Below are 19,224 nucleotides of genomic sequence, written 5' to 3' on the forward strand. Positions count from 1 at the left end.
GGGGCTGACTATACTTCTTTTTCTGTTTGCTAGTTGCTTTACGTCGCACCGACACAGATAGGTCTTATGGCGACGATGGGACAGGAAAGGGCTAGGAGTGGGAAGGAAGCGGCCGTGGCCTTGATTAAGGCAGAGCCTGGTGTGAAAATGGGAACCAACGGAAAACCATTTTCAGAGCTGCCGACTGTGGGGTTCGAACCTACTATCTCCCGAATACTGGATACTGGCCGTGCTTAAGCGACTGCAGCTATCGAGCTCGGTTGACTATACTTAAACTCAGTATAAGTTAAATAGCTAATTAGGGAAAACCGTATTTGTTTAACCATAGACTGAGTGCAGTGGTGAATTTCCTACACTAGCCTGCATATATCATTTCCAGTTGCTAGTTCCTAAGAATGGCGGCCATGTCGCTGCTAATACCTTACGGCGAAATCTTATCGTTATTCTGACTGTTCCCGTTGTTTCGAATTTGACTCGCACTTGTTGCCAATTGGTGAACGTTTTTTTCACTACGCACCCGGATATGTAATATCATACCTTGTAACTTTCTTGGAGTTTAAATATTTTAAAATATAGACGATATGCGAAAAAAGTGACTACCTATTTTTAATGTAGGGCAATTTTTTTAAAGGACGGAGATATACGAACGCAGTAACAGGAATTAACCTATGAGGAGGAAGGTACTGAGCAGGGCTGATGTTTATGATTTTTATGATAGTGAAAATGAAGTGATAAATTATTCATATATTGATCATAACAGTGAGAGTGAGGTGGCGGTGGCGGTGGCGGTGGCGGTGGCGGTGGCGGTGGCGGTGGCGGTGATTATTGTTTTAAGAGGAAGTACAACTAGCCAAACATCCTCTATATAACACTAATAAGAGAGAAAAATGGAAGGGATCCGACACTTCGAAAAATGAAGGTAACGGTCAAGGAAAGAAAAGGGCCACGAAGGGCGTGAAGATGAAAAATTCCCTAGCCTTCGCAAACCTAATAGCGTCGGGGTCGGAAAATAAGAGCGTTGACCAAAGGAAGGTGGGAAAGGATAAATAAAAGTGAAGAGCCTAACTCAAGTAAGTGGAGGCAATGTCAGGACTCAGCTAAGGGCCCCGTGTTCGCCGATCCACACTCACAAGTTAAAAGCATCTGGGGCCCGCTTCAGTCGCTCTTACGACAGGGAGGGGATACCGTGGATGTTGTTCTACCGCCCCCACGCACATGAGGAACAGTGAGAGTGAAGAAGAAAGTGATATAGTTGATAACTACGAAGAAGATACTCTAGAAAGGGATTTTCTCTTCGGCAAAGACGAAGGAACAATATGGTGCTCCACTAGCTTTCCAAATTCTGCTTCTAGGAGTACATTTAAAAATGGCTGTAGGCTGTAACTATTGTAACGGCCGCAGTGTTTTGAGGGTTTAGTCGACTTTTTCTTCCAGTGGCTTTACGTAGCACCGACACAGATAGGTCTTATGGCGACGAGATTTACTTATTAGAAACTGACCACGATGTTTACACAACGACAGCTAACCTCCAACTGAGCGCACGATACGTTTTTCTCGGTGATGTGAGAAGCGCACCCCCCACGTGGCGATCAGCTCAAAACTACATCGCCTCTGAAATGCTATTAGTTCTAAGAAGAAAGAGATAGCAGGGAGGATTGGGAAGTGATACTACAGGAGTATCGGCATCTTTCCACGGCGGACTGTGTGTTAGTAAGGTGGCAGCAAGGCGTGTTATTAAGGGCCAGGACAAAACCACATAGGCGGAAAGGGAAAGATGCTTACATGTAAAATCTGACTTGAGCACGCGAGTCATCACAGTGCCATCTTATAACAGAATATGTGTATGACGTCATAAAATTTTGCCTTAATTTGAAGCGCTATTTCATGAAAGCTGTGTTTCTGATTTTCATTATTTTTCAACAGGTAACCTCTTCCTTTATTTTCTAACTGAGACATTAAACATAATCGCAAGTTAAATACTTTTGGCGATATACGCGTTCTACGCAAACACTTAATGCGTATATTTTTTCTGTCTATGTACCTGACGGAAGTCTGCGTTACAAAATAGTAAAAATTTTTCCTATTCTGAAAGGAGATAAAAAGGTGTCGTGTGAAGTACATGCTTTCTTACATATTATTTTTTTTTAATTTACAATTTGCTTTACGTCGCACCGACACAAATAGGTCTTATGGCGACGATGGGATAGGAAGAATATGGCCGTGGCCTTAATTAATGTACATCCCCAGCATATGCTTGGTGTGAAAATGGGAAATCACGGAAAGGCATCGTCGGGGCTGCCGACAGTGGGTTTCGAATCCTCTATCTCCCGGATGCAAACTCACCCAGTACATATTATTGACTATGAAATGTTTGATAAACTAATTTAGTAAAGAATTTATATTACTCAGCTGATGAAACAAGTTTATATCTTTTGTTATACAGATTGGAGTGTGTGTGATGGGTCCATAGGAAGGAACAATGTGACGGACAGCAGCAGCGGGCACACTATCACAGGTCATCATGTGTGATAGGTCAATGAGCATTTACAATCTGCCAGCAGCAGGGAAAACCATCATTCCCGCCGAAATAATACGGCAGGGCTTGTAAGTACGAAATATAAGACAACTCATTGTTTAACCCTATTAGTGCGACGTGATTCTACGACAGATACATACAGACTTGTACACGATTTAATAAATGATACTATTGTAATTGAATTGATAGCTTGTGTCGTGAGTGAGATATAGTTATCGGTGGTTGTCTTGAGTGATCTTCTAGCGAGGTACCTCCGTGGTTAGGTCAGCTACCGGATTTCCGGTTAGATCTACTCCGTAGACCCAAGGTGAACACGGATGCCTCTGTTTATCGAAGGTATTTCCAGGCTCTTCGTTCACCAGTATCCGGCCGCAAAACATGTCTTCGCAGATAGTTCTAAGATCGTAAAATGATGGTTATTTTTTAGCACCGATAAAGTAAGCATGAAGATCTCGCTTCCTAGTGTATGCAGCGTGTGCACTGCGGGGCTTTACGCCATCCTAGAAGCTCTACATTTTGCACTGTGTGACGATAGAAATCATTTTCCCATGTGTACCAACTCATTCTTTGCAATCTATTGATACCTGTTTCTTGCAACACACACTGGTGCAGCATGTCCATGACTTCCTAGCCAGGTTATGTGATGTTGGCACCAGAATCATTTTCCCGTGGCTCCAAGCCACGTTTTGATTGCGGAAAATGAACTTGCCGGTAAAGGTCCTCCAGGACCTATGAATATACTTGCTAAACATACTTGTTCTCAGCTACTTCGAACTATCTTGGCGCCCTGGGAATAGGAGTGGCTACCTATCCGAAATCCCGAAAAGATGAGAGCAATTAAGAATACAACTATCGTGTACGGTCCTCTTTCCGGCCTTCACGTGGAGAGGCCATAGTATTGTGTAGGCTGAGAATAGGCCACGGACGATTTACGCACTCTTATCTACTAAAGAAGAAAGACTCCCCAATGTGTTCTTGTAGTGCCGACTTAACCGCGGTTCACACATCCTCACAGAGTGCAGCGACCTCTTTGGCCTAAGATCGTAAAATGATGGTTATTTTTTGGCACCAATAAAGTGAGCATGAAGATCTCGCTTCCTAGTGTATGCAGCGTGTGCACTGCGGGGCTTTACGCCATCCTCGGCCTGTAGGAAACACTCGCATATTAGCCGATGACGCGACTACCGCTGATCTCGTCATCCGCTTTATGCACGACAGTGGATTAATCAAGACTACACAAATTGCAATTGTCCCATTATTCAAGGAACTCACGTTCCCTTTTGATTCGTTAGTGAACATTTCGGCTTAATACAATACATTTTTGGTTTTATTTTGCACTTCGTTTCGAAATTCTATGGCTGAATAAATAATTTTGCTAATTTTCAATTTCCTTTCCAATTTCGTTCAGAGAGGATGATTATCTTGTTGTACTTCCTCTTGAAACAAAAATCACTACCACCACCACATTATTGATTATTAATAACCCACTGCTGATGAGGGGACGCAGACGAAGGATACACCCACGCTATCCCCTGGCTGCATGAAATGGCGTATGGCTTTTAGTGCCGGGAGTGTCCGAGGACAATTTCGGCCCGCCAGATTCAGGCTTTTCGATTTGACACCCGTAGGCGACCTGCGCATCGTGATGCGGATGAAATGATGATGAAGGCGACACATAGCCTACATCCAGCCCCCGTTCCAGCGAAATTAACCAGTTATGGTTAAAATTCCCTACCCTGCCGGGAATCGAACCCGGGACCCTTGTGACCAAAGGCCAGCACACTAACTATTTAGCATGGAGCCGGACATCCCCAGACTGTCATAAGATGCGACTAAATGCGGTGACAGAGCGGTGGAAAGGATTGTTGCCTTGGAACCTTAAATTGTACCCCTGTGGATGGGAGGGCTCGAATACATCCAGAGATAATACCTGCCTGTGTTAGAAGGCGACTACAAGAGTCATGTGGCCATCGGTCCCGTCTCGTGGATCTTTTGATGACTGATTAAAACTTGAAGTGAATGCTTCCTACGTGTGCTCAGGAGGTATCTCTAAGACTTAGGGTGGGAGCGCCAAGTACCCTGAATTGTTATCACGCTCCGTATACGCTATCGGGTTCATGCTATTGTTACGTGATGGCTGGATAAATAAATGAAAAGAGAATCTGGTACCTTTTCAATTCTAAAATGTATTAGCTAATTACTAAAGCTGCACATCGCGCGCGCGCGCACACACACACACACATAGGATAACCGACGTCACTACTTACACAAGTTCACAGGACATACACAGTTCGCGCACTCTCACTTTGTTCTCACCGTTTATTCACAGTGATACACACAGAGTCATCGATCACTTAAACTACACTCAGCCGCTCAGTCACACTCGGTATTGTTACAGTCCACCATTCACAGCCCACGCACGACAGTCTCGTACCTCAGGATGAGGTTCGCTCTCGCACTCCGAGGGAACTCCGTTCGCAGCCTACACACATCGACATCCAGTGTCCCCTTTAAGCTGCACCAAAACACCCAATGTCCTTCTACAGCAGCTGCCCCCCTAACCCCCCCCACACACACACACAACGTCAGGCGACAGCCCAAACAAGAAAACACTCCACAGGCTGGCACACTCAGACTGACTGCATTCTTCGCCCTCTTCGCTCACTCACTGACGTCCCCTACTCCAACTCTCTCTCGGCTGAACTACAACTGAGCTCTTCGCTAAGTCAGTCCTCCGTAGGAACTCTTGCCTTATATAGACGAGGCCAATGTTTACGTCGGCCAACGGAACCCCGTGGAAATCTCCAGAATGGAAGGCTCTCGATCCGCGGCGTTGTTTCTATTGTCCTTTCACGGCTTCACCACGGAACGTGCCCGCCCTAGCACCTAAGCCCCGACATGTCTGGTGTAGCTAGAATGGATGAACGGGCCGAAGGTGACATCGTCCGCTAGCCAACCCACCCCCCCTCTGAAGGATGACATGCCGGACCTAAGAGTGCACGCACACAACGCTATTGTGGATGATTCGAGGAAGAGAGCCCTGGTGCTCATTGCCTCAGTCATCGTTCAACCCTGGGCAATACCTGCTATGACCAGGTTAGTATTGCCTTGGATGCTTGGTTCGGCTAGCGAGGTCACTAATCGGAGTGGGTGGTATTCGGGGAGGATGTTTTCGGACATGGCAAACAGCCTGTACGTTGTAGTCCACCCCACAAGTCTAAGGGTGGAAATTCCCTGCGAACAAACGCTGCATGAAAGTGTGGGGTCCAGCTACCCTAGGTTTCTGGTTGCTACCAGAACCAATGGGCAAGTTTTCAAGGTGTAGAGTCTATTTTGTTCAGTAGACGCACCGAAAGTGCCTACGGTGAAATTGAATAATTAAAGAAATAGAGAAAAGGTATTTTATTGTTGAAGACACGTGCTGCAGTTCAGGCTGATCAGTTGTTTAAGTGCAACCACATTGGCGAATCCTCGTCAAAGTGGAAGAGCACAAATCTTTGAATCTGGTTTACTTAGTTACCTTCGGCCGCAAAATCTTATTGAACACTGACGATAAGCTAATATAAGATATGAAGAACCGTGGCGTGACGCACGTCCAGTCCATTACGCGCACAGTCATCGATGAAAACATCGCCAATGGTATCTTTGTTGTCTCCTACAAGCTGTCAGTGTTCACAGAAAAGTTCAAGGTAACAACCTATCGTTGCGATGTAAGACCGTACATCTCGTCTCCCATGCTATGCTATCAATGCCAAAGGTTTGGACATATGGTATTTTGTTGTTCGAGATCGTATCATTTCGGTATATAGTATATGTGGAAGAGAAGTTCATGGCGAGGAACTGTGCACACCTCCGAGCAGGTGCACTAACCGCCCTGGTGTTCATTCTCCTCGAGACGGAATCTGTCCTGTCGCAGTTAGAAAATTATCCAAGAGATGAAGACATTGTATGGTTTCTCCTACCAAGAAGCACACCATAAGTTTAATAATGCCATGAATGCCAATAGATTTCACTGTCATAGTACCAGGTCTTCCAAGTTCGTCGTTTCTTCCAGTAAGACCTGTGAAGATCGCAGACGATAATATAACATCATTAAAGTCATTCTTGCTGCTGCTGGGGAGTCCATTGCATGATTTACTAAAACTCCTCGATGAAACCTCATTCCTTGGTGGAACAAAAATTTATAGCAGCTATAATTGTACGACACCGCACTCACAAACGCTATTGTGGGCAGCTTCCTGTGGCTAACTTTGTATCATTTAAAACTCCGCGCGCATTTCTATTCGATAGAGTAAGAAAGCTTTACGGAAAATATATGTGTCTTCCATAGCGTTACATACACCAACATCTCACGTGTGGACGATATTCGACACATTTTGGGCGCATAAGGAACATGTGTGTCTCTTTCCAAGAATTACCATCCTAAGTTTCTTGCTTTGAAGCGACAGGCAGAACGCTAGCAACAATCACGCTTCAGGGGATTATAACGTGCTATTTACGGAGTGGGAACTAAGCATTGCCTTGGCACATTGCAAGGATACGGCTCACGGACGAAGTAGTGCCAATAACGAGATATTGACACACCTTACAGAGGTTAGCCTAATATCCCTCTACTGCCCAAATTTATTTGACCGAAGAAAATATTTTTCTTAAAAATCCCCTTCAAATTGGAATGAATAAAGTTTGTGTGAAAAAATCCTTGCATATTTTGGAAAATTAAGGAACACTCCGTATGTACGCGAGTGCTAGAATCTACTGGACATATTTCCACCAAACTTCATATTTAGAATCCACCTGTCCTTGCGTAGGTTTTTGGGTAAATATTGTTTCTAAATCCCTGAACTGACTGGGGGTTTATGCGAAACCTAAACCGTGATTTTGCACTCCCACAAAATATACCCAACCAAACTTAATGGAAATTAACCTCTAAACCTTTTTTCTCATGTGCATCATTTCGATACGAGGATTAATAAGGGAGATATCATTAACGGGCCGTTTTTCGGTACAAGTCCCATCGGACTTAAGAGCGGGTGCGTGTAAAGCGTACTTCTTACAACTTGAAAACTACTGAAGATATTCGAACCAAACTTTATATTTAGCATCCTCCTGTCCAAAGGTAGGTTTTAAAGGTCAATAACATTCCATTTTCCCGGAATGGACTGGTGGTTTATAGGGGATCGAAATTGGGATTTTACTCTTCCACAATATATACAGTACAAGACCAACCTGACTGGAAATCGACCAAACGTGATGGAATTCCATCCCTAAAACTCTTTTTTCATACGCATTTTTTGTCAGGATGATTAATAAGGGGAGATACCATGAATGGTCAGTTTTTCAGGTTAAGTCCAGCGGACATAGCCTAAAAGGTGTTGTACGTGGAGCAGATTTCTTATCTATCTATGTAAATAAAATCGTAACAACTATGGGCCTCCACATTGACTATTTTGGCGAAATTTTTGCACAGCTACCCGTTTAAGGGGTAATAATGACCATCTGCATATTTTTTTGGTTTAGTTTCCTGAAAGTCCCAATTTTTATCCTCCTCGCCCAAAATCCAGATAGCGGCATAATCTGCCAGGCGAAAAAGAAAATGGAAATTTGACAAAATTATACGTTTTAGCCTGTAACGGACGGAAAACTTCCAGGATCTATAATTTTTTTACTTTTTATCCCCGAATAATATCGAAATATGGAGGCAATTTTAATCATGGTGCAGACATTCGGGAATTATACACATAACGGATTGCACAATCTCCGTTCAATTTGGAATGATCTACAACCTTGGTCTTATAACTTTTTGCCGTATATGTATCCCTTTTACGTTCGATTTTTCTCTATTAATCGACGTTAAGTGAATTTGGAATTTTTACGTGCATAATTCATACTATCAATCACTTATAGGAAGTACAGAATCATCAAACTCTTCGCGAAAATTGGTCCACCCAGTAGCCATATGTGAGCCAAATGCTATGTATGTAGCTGTCACATAATTATCCGAAAGGTAATGCGATGTGAGATAATCTTACAAAACCTTTACCCTGTTCATCGTTTCTAACTCAATCTGACCCAATAATAGATAAGATATCATACGACCAGCCATTTAGGCCACTAAATCCGCCTTCTTATGGTACAATCCTTTGTCGATATGACGTACGTTTCGCAGCAGTTAATCTGTAAATGAAGGTCAGCAATATTGTAAACACGCATATACTTTCGTATGTCGATCTATGTATAATCACTGATGTCGATTTGTAGCGATCGAGTAAGGATGTGTCTGCTATTGTAATCAGTACTCCCCACACCGACTTCGACTGGCAGTAATGATGGGGTCCTTCTCCAACTCCTGTGTACCTGGCATTAGTAAGGAAGGCCTACCATTTCAATGAATAGTTCACTTCTCGATTTGACTTGCAGAAGGTAAGGGAGCATGCAGTTATGTTTAAAACTCCCCTACCCGATTGTGTTTGACAGTAGGCAAGGGTTCCCGCAATTATAAACAAATGTCCTCATCTAATATGTGACTGGCATTAGGCATAGTGGCCTGCTATTTTGATGGAAATTCACCAACTTGGTGTGACTGGCAGTAAGCTGGCTGGCAGTAGGAAAATAGGAATGTCATTATAATGATAACTTCTCAACTCAATTTCGACTGATAGTAGGGTAGTTACCTGCTATTATAATAAAAACTCCTCAACTGTTATCTGTTTTGAAGTAGGAAAGGGGGTCTGCCATTGTAACGAAAACTCCCCAATTGATTGTGACCGCGCAGTAGGCAATGGGGCCTGCAATTATAATGTAAACTTCCCAACTCGATTGTGAATGGCAGTAGGCAAGTGATTCTCCCGTTATATCACAAATCCGTAACAAACACTTTACATTGGAAACAGCATATGGGAACCTCCCCATGCTGTTTCTCAGATAACGCTAAGAGACATGCAATTTTAAAACAATCTTATTTACTGCATGTACAGTATTTATTTCGATATTCGAATACAATGTAGAATACCGTAGCGAAGAACGGGTACATTTGCTAGTATGTAAATATTTTTCCAGCTTCATAGGGATAATATATTAACTGTAGAAGAAGTGTATAATATCACAAATGAAGAAGCTGTAGATTCCTTGACAGAGCACACCATTCACTGCTATTACACACAAATGCTTGTGCATATCGTCCTGACAGCTTGACCCATCTCTGCACATGAAGCCAAAGCTTCCAAGGAATTAAATATATGTTGCAAAGAGTTAGTTTGTAAAATCACACAAAATATGAAATTTAGTGATTCCAGTTGGAATCATCGGCCTGGAGAGGGTTATATCCTGTTGGGGGTGTTCAACCAAATCTCGACATAGAATGAGTCTACGTCACAGTGGCGAAAGGAAATAATCATCCCCCTGTTCAAGCCTGACAAAAATCTTAAGTATGCAGGAGATTACAGACCTACTTGTCTCACTAACTGCATTTATAAACTATTTGAAACGATGTTGATTCGACGACTTCTGTGGAATTGGAGAAAATATTACTTTTGTCCGAGTACCAGTGAGATTTCCGAACTGCTTACTCCAAGATTGACCACTAGGTACGCTAGAGGAGTTCTATACGGGACGCTTTTATCCGAAAACAGCATTTTGTTGCTGTTATCTTCGATTAATAAAAAGCCTGTAACGTAGGGCTTACCCAAAGTGCATTGTTCAAAATGTGGAAAAAGTACCTTGAGACAATTGATGTGACTGACAGATCAAGGAAAGGTCGACCTAAGGTGATAACGCCACGTCAAGATAGATATATCCGCGTAACAGCACAGAGGACACCAACTGCTCAACAGTTACGGGACAATTCCTTGAGGACAACTGGGGTTCGTGTATCTGTGCACAAACTGTATACAGTTGGCTGCATATTGCGCAATTAAGAAAATATCTACAATTCGACGTATTCCACCACAGAATCATCATCCTGTTGCCAGGAGTAGATTGGCCATCATAAATCTTCATTGAGGTAAGATGAATGGAGCAATGTCACGCTTGCACGTGAAGCATGGGTATAAATTAGGCCAGATACAGAACGACATATTGTATGGAAAAATGAATGACGCGGTGGAAAGTAAAAGCATGTCCAAGAGGTGCATGCATTTGGATTGGTAGGGTAATATTTTTTGCTGGTATTATGCATGGCCGTCGTAGGTACATCTTTGGTAGCAATTCGAGGGACGTTAACTGCCGAACGGTATACCAATAAAATTCTTCCACCATTTTTTCAACCCTTTATGGATGCGTATGGAGCTGAATTCATATTAGTAGAGTCTCATTACCAAGTTATACTTCCTTTCAAAACAAAACCCACCACCAAAACCATCACCACCACCACCATTCATATTCGTATTCATATTAAGGAACTTCATGAGAGAGGTGGTATCAAATATATGAACTGGCCACCTAATTCACCGGATATGAACTGCATTTAACATTCATGGTATAGGTCGTAAACTGCTGTTTTGTTCGTCACAGAACCTTGAGAACTCATTAGAATTTCACAGATGTATGGGGAACTACTTTCTCAAGATGACGTCATTGTGCTAATTGCAAGCATGTCACAGCGCATCAGAGACATGAACTACGCCAGAGGAGGCCGTTTGTAGTAATAAATCAGAGTGAAGAAGAGGCTAAATTCATTATAACATGCCTCGGACTGTAAATTTTGCATTTTAAATATTTATTTGCGTTAAATATTGTAAGACAAATATTTGTGCTTGTAAAAATTTATATTCCCAGTTTGTGAGTTCTCATAGTTCAGTACACAGCACCGTGTACATTTATTATTGCATTGCATCCTTTTTGCGGTGTATAAGGAACATGATTTTACTTTTAAGAACAATTCATTGCTTATTTTGATTGTATTTAACTTTTGTTTTATTAAATTTGTCATAATGGATCTTTGTGAACTGCATCCTCTGACTATTTTAACTCCATAATCATCATCATTTTAAAGTTTATCGTAGTTTTAAATATTAAGTTATGATTCCATTTCATCCTATACCATCAGGGGACAATCAATTAGATGTCAGACACCTTTAAGGAACACCAGTTATTACTAATGTGATATTGTTTCGGTGAATATGTCTCAGAATAGAGGAGAGATGAAATTGTTCTTTATCGTGAGCTATTTAACTTGAAAACTTTGACTTTCAGTCGTACTTATCCTTCCTCGTTCGTTTATTACAGCACCCCTCCTCCTAACGGAGATATCATAGCAGTGTACACCAGGATGCCTCTAATCCCGCGCTGCTGCTGTCCAAGATCCTGTGTGTCAACTTATTGTTGTCTAGGACGTCCCTGCTGCTACCCAAAATTAAGCTAAAGACATTTTCTGTATAATAATGTAAATAAACACCTATATGAAAAAGTACTTCCTTTTCTTTAGTAGTTGCTAGCAGTAGCTGGACCAGAGTTATTAAAGTAATACTACTACAGTACAGTCAATAAGTTAGTGGACTGGCACCTACAGTGCGGGCAATACGGTGTACACTTATGTACTACAGCCAACATGTTCGTGGACTGGCGCTTGCAGTGTAGGTAGGCAACACACTGTACGTCGTTGTACGTACTACAATCAATATTTTTTTGGACTGGTGCTTACAGTTCAAGGATCACATACTCTTTTGACATTCCTTCTCGCGTATTTTTTCCCATCGTGTTGATCCAAGCGATTTCGACTTAATCATCCCAAACGTTTCGCTAGCAGTTTTGCCTAACTTTTAGCAGAACTTAAAATTTGCTCGTTGCTCAAACTACGATATTCTCAATTTTCGCTGCAGACATTCAACTTCCCTTAACAACAGAGACCGTAGTTCTGTTTATTGTGTATGCTCTCAACTGCCCCTTGCTGGAACTAGAGAAAATTGTCATGGCAACGTCGTGAAGTGCAAACTCACCGTTATAGTGCACCACAGCGACATTAGACTCTACTACATAATATTGAATGTGAGAGCGAATTTTTACCATTTTCATCCACTGAAGATGGAGGGAAATTGCTATATCTTTTACTAAAAATAATATTGTGTAAGTGATTTTTTGATTAATTTAGTCTCAAAAAATTAGTTACGAAAAAAGTAGAAGAAAGCACTCTGTTAGCTCTGCTAAATTTTGTCAGAACAACTACAAATCGGTGTATTTTACTGAAAATGAACTGAATCTTAATTATATAATTTCATATCATCTTAAAATATGTCTGTACCCTTCAACTCCGGTTTTAACAAGTGCCCAAAATAACTTTAGTATGCTACTATGGAATGTAGTGTATTATTTGTTATGTATGAACCAGTATTCCATCAATTAATATTATTTTCATTTCAGTTTCAAAACGGTTCATTTCATTAATGCATTGCACATGAAGTATTATAGCCGACCTAAATCGTTAAGCCACAGTATTCATTAGCAAACCAGTGTCACATTTTTTATATACACATACATTTAGTAAACAATAATTCCGCTAAGGAACAATTCAAGTTCATAGCGGTGAACGCACAGTGTCCTTACGCTTCTATACACATATTTATCCAGATTAGACTATGGCAGCGCAGCCTATGAGTGAGAAATGTATATTTTTAAAATTTATTTCGTCCACCACATCGGAGTTAGTTTAGCAAAGGGAGCTTACCGTACAAGTTCTACTGATAGCCAGCTCGCTGAATCTGGCGTGCCGCCTTTACACCTGAAGCGCCAGCAAAATCTGTTTTCCTATGGTGACTGTTTATGGCGGATGCCAGTTCACTCAAGCTATCCTTGCGTACTCAACGATGAAAATTATCGGCTGTATTCTGCTAATCCACGAGCAAGGCAGCCGGTTGTTATACGCGTCATTATTTGACATATCTTCAGTTCATTGTCTTGTTTGACCACTAAGTAAACACGGAGCATTCTATTCATCAAAGTCTCTTCATGTCGGTTAATAATCGGTATACTGGGTCAGTAGATATTTCCACGGATGGTTCGAGGGCAAGAGTGAATATAGGCTATACATTCATCGTTGATAAGAAAGGTTGATTTATTTTTCCTCTACCTGAAACCTGCAGTGTGGACACTGCAAGAGCTCTATGTTATACTTGAAGCTCTGCGCTTCGCGCTGTCTAGTGAGCTTCTGCTCTTTCCTGTGTGTACTGAATACATGAGTGCGTTTCACTCTATCGATATATCTAGGCTGCGGGGAAAACCGAGTAAGTGAGAAAAGGACTTTTACTCTTCACCACAACACCGGGCGAGTTGGCCGTACGGTTAAGGGCGCGTGGCTGTGAGCTTGCATCCGGAAGATAGTGGGTTCGAACCCCACTGTCGACAGCCCTGAAAATGGCTTTCCGTGTTTTCCCATTTTCACTCTAGGCAAATGATGGGGCTGTACCTAATTAAGGCCACGGTCGCTTCCTTTCCACCGCCATAAGACCCATCTATGTCGGTGCGACGTAAAGCAAATTGTAAAAAAACTCTTCACCACTAGATAGATATTAACATGTTTACTTGACTGTTAGGACCAAATTAAATACTGCACATATAGTTTACTTCTGGTTTACGCTACTTCTACCAAAGATCGAATACCTTCCAGGATCACACCGTTGAATTATCTTACTGTGCATATTTTCTGACATACTCGTTTTTGCTTGCAGTAACACTCAGATCAACTGATCAAGGACCTGTAGGCAGGTTTTTGGAGGGTTAGCACCAAAATTATATATATCTGTCTTCTAGCTGCATGGGATTATCGCAAAACGACTTAGATTATAAGGACTTCCTGTGTTCGGAACGCACAGACGAAGAATGCGCCCAAAGTATCCCCTGCCTTTCATAACAGTGAATAAAAGGGCGACCGAGACGCGGAAGTGGATTCCGGTATTGGAATATTGAATTCGACCCTCTGTGGGTGGGAGATTTTAAATACATCCACAGGAAACCCCTGCCTGTCGTAGATCGTGACTATAAGTGACTTGTCGCCATCGGTTCCCTCTCAAGTGTTATTAGTAGACCGATAAAAATTTACGTGCGTAATTGGAGAAGGGCCCGCTACGTTTGCGAACTAGGCTTAAAATCCCAGATGGCATCCACAAACAGTCGGGTGGGAGCATCATTTACCCTGCAGTTAAATCCGCCGACAACACAGACCCCCACCCTCGCGCCACAGCCTAGTGACAGAGAATATCGCATTATCATTTTTTATGTTTCCTTATTTTTACCAAGCTCTGTATACGCTGTGGGGTACATGCTATTATGGGTGATATGAGGAAGAAAGCCTCCATGGCTCACGCGGCAGCGAGCTAGCCTCCCACTGCTGGGTTCCGTGATTCAAATCTCGGTCACTCCATGTGAGATTTGTGATGAACAAAGCGGAGGCGGGACTGGTTTTTCTCCGGGTATTCTGGATTTCCCTGTCATCTTTCATTCCAGAAATTTTCTCCAATAATTTTTCACTTCATCTGTTAATCATTAATCATTGCCCCAGATGAGTGCGACAGTTTTCGGCAGCCGGCAAGGTCGGGCTTCATTAATTATATTCTTGACCTGGTCGAATGACTGGAATCAGGTTGTGGATTTTCATTTTCATTAGGAAGAAAGGCCTGATATTCACTGACAGTCAGCCCATACTAGGCATCGTTCAACATCTGAACCCCAGCAGTAGCTCCTATGACCAGGCTGGTATTGCCTTGACCGCATGGTTTGCCTGTAGAGGCCCCTGATCGGAATGGGGGCATTTGGGGAGGCTGTTTTCAGAAATGGCTTGGAGGTGACCGAATCATATCCAGGGCGATGCTCCGGACAAATTTTTAACATTTGGTTCCCTGAGTGGGGGGTGGGGAGATTGGGCCTGGAACCCTCTGGGAACAATCGCAACGTGGATAATATGTAATCCAGGTTCACTATATTCCTGGTTGCTACTAGAACCAATGATCAATTTTATTAAGTAGGTACATCGAGAGTGTCTACGGCGAATCTGAAGACTTAAAGTTTGTTGTTGAAGACGTGCATTGCAGTTTAGGTTGATAAGTTGCTCAAGTACGACCAAATCCTCGTCAAAGTGGAAGAGCATAAATCCTTTAATCATGCTCGTGGAGTCAGCTTATACGGGGACCTGATCCTGAACACTGACGATTAGCTGATGGAATTCATGAAGAACGGTGACGTCATACACGTCCAGCACATTACGCGCAAAGTCAACGATGAACACGTTGCCAACGGTTCTTTCATTGTCTGATTCAAGTTGCCAGAGAAAAACACGCTGGTACATGCCGCCTCCAGTTCAGTCCTATTAATGTTGAAGGTTCGGACACATGGTATCTCGTTGTTCCAATCAACCCCTGTGTCGTACTTGTGGAAAAGAAGCTCATGACGCGGAACAATGCACACATCCGAACACGCGCAAACTGCCCTGGTCTACATCCTCCTCGAGAGAGAAACTGTCCTGCCTATCTCAGTGAAAAGATGATCCAGGAGATCAAGGTACTGGATGATCGTTCCTATCAGGAAGCGAGCCGTAAATTTAATTCCATTAATACACCTGCAAAGCCACTTGAGTTCAGTGCGATAGTACACAGTCTACCAAGTGTGTCGTTTCTTCCATTAACACCTATGAAGATCACTGCGCCAGAGGTGACAGTTGCTCCTGTGAGCAACGACGCAAAGAATAAGAGCTTGAAGGCGGGATCATCCCAGCCTTCGACCTAAAATACGCCTGTGCTGGCAAAGAAATATAAGTCGACACAGCAGGAAAGGAAGGCAATACATTCATGCCCCCCAAAAAACTCGGCGAAAGCCGCGCTCAGTCGACCTGGGTTGACCATCACACTTCCACTTCGTTTAAATATTAAAAGAAGGTGGGGAAGAAGGGAGAACTTCTCAGGTGCTGCTTCACCCCCTTCTAAAATGGGGACACATGCCCTTCGTCGGAAAGGTATGTGCCAGCGCCAGCAAATACACCTTTTTGTAAAATCCGTGCGCTTCCCTCGTAGGAAGATAATAAAACTCTCCGGTGACGAGCGATTGTACCTCGAAACTTCGTCTTCATCTTCGGATGGAGACTTTGATATTGGTGTTCAGGATAGGAAGAATATCACCGTTTATAACCTAAACAAATTCACACTATGGCAGTGTTACTGTGGAATTGGTAAAGTTATGGCCGGCAACATACTGATCCGTGGCAGGTAATCTCCGAGTTCACAGCGAGTGTAGTCTGTGTTGAAGGAACTAATCTCAGATCAGATCATTATAAGAACTTGAGCAATATTCTAGACTACACTCAACAGAACGTGATTATGCTAACTAGGATTCCGGTGGTGTAGGTACTTTTACTCTGTCCGACATCAAACAGAAGCGGTCCACTGAGAACCCAGCTGGAGGCAGTAGTGGCATGTGTTTCTTTGACTGTTACAACTAAATTACTGACGTTTATTTCCCACCATGCCAGCCTCTTAATATTAGTAATGCAATTGACCTTGCAGATCATATCCCAACCCTTTTCTCCTTATTGGGTGATTTTAGCGCCGGGCCGATGACCTTCGATGTTAGGCCCCTTAAAACAACAAGCAAGCAGATTTTAGCGCCCATCACACAATATGGGCGTCCAAATTTCCTTGATCCGGAGGAAGAGAGTTGGAGAAGTTGGTAGAAGAGGTCGATTTATGCATTTTGAATACAGGCTAACCACCACACTTAGTGTAGCGCACGGTACCTTCTCCCTCATTGACGTTAGTCTGTGCAGCCGAGCACTCGTTCCCCTGCTTCGATGTTAAGTCCCCGATGAGCTCTGTGACAGATATTAATTCCTCAATGTACTTACTTTGTTGAAAGAGAAATCCATCGAGGATCCTCCCCGATCGATTCTAAAACGCTCTGATTGGCCAAAGTTCACATCATTACCTGTCTTTAACGATCCGAATAGCCGGAGCGTAGACGAAAATACAGCCGGGATGAGTGGCTCAGACGGTTGAGGCGTTGGCCTTCTGACCCCAACTTGGCAGATTTGATCCTGGCTCAGTTCGGTGGTATTTGAAGATGCTGTAATGCGTCAGCCTAGTGTCGGTAGGTTTACTGGCACGTAAAAGAACTCTTGCGGAACTAAATTACGACACCTCGTCGTCTTCGGAAACCGTGGAAGTAGTTAATGGGAAGTATAGCCAATAACATTATTTATTGACGATGATATAACTTATACTACACAAGTTATTATTGCTGCTGTGGAGGAGTTCATTCCATCAATAGCTAGGACTCGTTCGTTCCTCGGTCGAAGAAAGAAATTACAGCAGCCATAAAGGAAAACGCCACGCTCATAAAAGCTATCGTGGGCAGCCTTCTGTGGCCAACTTGGTAACATTTAAAATAACTCCGCGCTAAGACGCGAGTTCCTATTCAACAGAGTAAGAAAGTTTTATGGGAAAGATATATGTCGTCCATTACGTCACTCACATAGTCATGTCAGGTCTGGACTAAACTTAGATGCATTTCGGGTACAAAAGGACAATCCTTAGAAACGGGAATTTCATTGCAGTCAGTATCTTCAAAGATTCACCTACGATCGTTTATCACGTAGAACGTAATTTCGCAGAACGCAGAACGTGAAAAAATTAATGCATTTTGTAAAATGTACGTATCCTAAGGGAGGCTGGAGGCGATGATCCTATCTGCCATTTTATGTTTTTATGTTCGTTCTTTCTTTCTTGTCTCGACTTGAAAACTTTTACGTGGGAGGCTGGACGCGAAGACCCGGCTTTCGTTTTCTACATGTCCGCACCCCCCCCCCCCGTGTTCGTTCTTGTGGGGACGTCATATATTTTTACGTGTAGGGATGGACACTGTGAAATTCCAGTCGTTTATGTCGTTCCACTTCACGCCCGTTTGCCGATGAGTTGAAATATATCTGGCTGAGTTTTACGGCCGGATTCCCTTCCCGTCTCCACGTGAGTGAGGGAGCGAGTGGGTGGGTTTGCGGCTGGCGCACGCGCCCTTCCCGTTTCTAACGCGGTAGACGTGAGGCAGCGAGCTTGCGAGTGAATTCGTCATGCGATAGATCGAGTTTGATAGATAGAATTAAATTATTAATTCAAAATTATATAATATATACATTTAATACTTAAGCCATGAGCACATGAGCTGCATTCAAGAAAAAAATTAGCTTCGTCAAACGAGAACTTCAACGCATGCGATGCTTTTTATTAGAACACGTTTTACGAATAAAAATTGCAATAATGCCAGAACTAATACAAATACAAAGCTGTACATTGTTACCATGTATACCAACAACTCCATATACGTATGTAAAAAATTTGGTTATGATGCAGCTAAAACTGTGGAAGATGAAATTATAAGTCGTACCACCCGTTGAGAAAAAACTGCATGACAAGGATGCTGACGTATTCTCAGGATCATGCACCCTTACAAATTAGAAGTTAGTAAAAGGAAAATTTCAATTTATGAAGATGAACACGAAGAAGATGAAAAAAAGTATTTGCCGGACTGCCTAATCTCTATTGGCAGGTTGCCTAGCCTGTTATCCCGGTAGCCTTAATGTACCGCTGAAGGGCCGAAGTGTAGATTACAACCGTTTTGGACATTGTACGATTTAATGGTATTGTGTTTACGGTAGTTACCACAATAAGGAACACCTGTCCCAAATTTAAGCCACCTTTATTCTTGGGAAGGGAGTAATTTAG

The 19,224-nt window shown here is 42.7% G+C and overlaps 1 protein-coding gene across 1 annotated transcript in view; it reads right to left on the minus strand.

Annotated features, from left to right (window-relative positions):
- LOC136857191 (uncharacterized) overlaps positions 1-19,224 on the minus strand; it is a 971,464-nt gene that overhangs the window by 771,601 nt on the left and 180,639 nt on the right. The window lies entirely within an intron of this gene.

Source organism: Anabrus simplex, chromosome 1, assembly GCF_040414725.1.
Source record: "Anabrus simplex isolate iqAnaSimp1 chromosome 1, ASM4041472v1, whole genome shotgun sequence".
Lineage (NCBI taxonomy): Eukaryota > Metazoa > Arthropoda > Insecta > Orthoptera > Tettigoniidae > Anabrus > Anabrus simplex.